Consider the following 2,132-nt stretch of genomic DNA (forward strand, 5'->3'; position numbering starts at 1 on the left):
GAGCAATTTGCATAGCCGCAAGTAAACGAGAGTAAACCGCAACTTGAAAACTCACAATTCACAAACAACTAGCTCGCCAAGAAGCCAGATAAGATATTATGGCACTACTATGAGTATGAATTGGGCAAGTAGGCCTCCTTCATCATAACACATCAAGATACATAACAATAACAAAACTCCATATTTAATAATTAAAACATGAAATTGAAAAATTAATTCCGGTTGAAATTTTCTGTTCTCAGATCTTCGGTATATTTAGATCTTAATCATTCAAAGATATATATTAAATTATAAAAATTTAATTATTAAATTAATATTTAAAGAGATATTTAATTTTTTTGTTTTCTACAGTATTTTCAATCCGACAAGTCAAGACTTAATCCGTCGCAGATTTAAGTTCTATTTAAGAGTTTGTCGCTGAACAATAGGTTGCTGCATGCACAAGACAGGATTCGAAATTCCGATATTTGCTTAAGCAGACGAGTGAACTGACCACTCGATCAACCCAAATTGGTTAAAGAGACATTTAATTTAGTTACCAAATTTGCATGAAGTCTTAATTTAGTTTCTAAAATTTCAATTGTCTCTGTTTAATCTCTAAACTCTACGGACGTGATTCATGTTAATCTCTAGAATAATTTTTTATACATAGATATTAATAGAATGTTGATGTGTTTATTAAAATTTTTCTTTTCAAAATAAGTGATTGGATATCATTTTTAGATTATTTAAACACAAAAACTAAAATGACGTCATTTTACAAGTTTTAGTGTAATATCTAATCATCTATGTTCGTATTTTATTAATATTTGTGCATCGAAAATTATCTTATATATTAGTGTGAGTCACTTTTGTAAAATTTAAAAACTAAATAAAGATAATTAAATATTAATTTTATTTAAAATATATATTAAAATAAAAAACATAGATTAAAAATATATAAATATCTAGTAATTAATTTATTATGTATTTAAATTCTTTTATATTAAGAAGGTTGTTTTCTAATAAACTGACAAACAAGTGGCTGCTACCAAAGCATGGCCTTTTGTTTTCTATCCGACTCATTCAATCTTATAAGAGATGGATGGGACTCCAAAGTCCAAACCAAAAGATCAGATGCAATTTTTCAAATGGGATCCATCCAGATCAACTGAAGAAGAGTTCCAATTACTCTTTTCCATGGGGGAGGCACCTCAATTAGAAAGAGTTCAAGGAAAAGTTCAACTTGATCTGACTGGGGCATCATCGTTAATAGCGTGTGGCCCCTACTTTAATTAATAAGTTGTGTATTTTCTTCTAATGCCAAACACAGTGAATAGTGTTGACCCCTCTTCCTTTATTATTACATTAAGATAGATGTCATAAATCATGCTACTATGCTAGTGTAGTGCCTTTTTTGTCCTCGTTTAATTATCATGCTTAATCAAGACTTTTCCTTCATTAGCCGTGTAATTCTGGATAATAATATTAACATACTGTTAAAAAGCAAATCGTTGCGTATAGATAAACTTGAAATCATATGCCTAAAAAAGACAAAAAACAACCCTTTTTCTCCTTGAGTAAAGTATATTATTTAAGCTAGCGAACCATTCAAATAATTATTTAATTAACCTAAGTTAATTGTAAATGGTAAAAACTCATTTAATTTTTTTATGTAAAATAGATATTTAAAAATTATTAAATAATTTAATAAATTTAATTAAATTATTATCTAATAATTTTTAATTATTAATTTTACATAAAAATAATTACACAAAAATTTTCATCTTTAATTTGTAAATAATCATCATCGCTCGTCCATTAATAAGAATTTAAAAAAGTATAGATATCTAATAATATTGGTGAACAATGTAAAAATAATAGATATATTAAATATTTATTTTATTAGATGTATGGATAGTTATTCTAATATTATGATTTTGGTGGATAATTTGAAGGTGTATAGTATATTTTTATTTTATTAGTGATTGTTCATGTTGTTTAAAAAAATTATTGGTTACCTAGCATCTTCCTAAAAATTATGAGTATTCATGAATTCGATTTGCATATTCGCAGTATTTATCCGAATCTAATCCAAAATCGTGGATATAGAACCGATCTACACACTAATAGAATTGAATTGCAGATTTTAT

Source organism: Arachis duranensis, chromosome 7 (genome assembly GCF_000817695.3).
Source record: "Arachis duranensis cultivar V14167 chromosome 7, aradu.V14167.gnm2.J7QH, whole genome shotgun sequence".
Lineage (NCBI taxonomy): Eukaryota > Viridiplantae > Streptophyta > Magnoliopsida > Fabales > Fabaceae > Arachis > Arachis duranensis.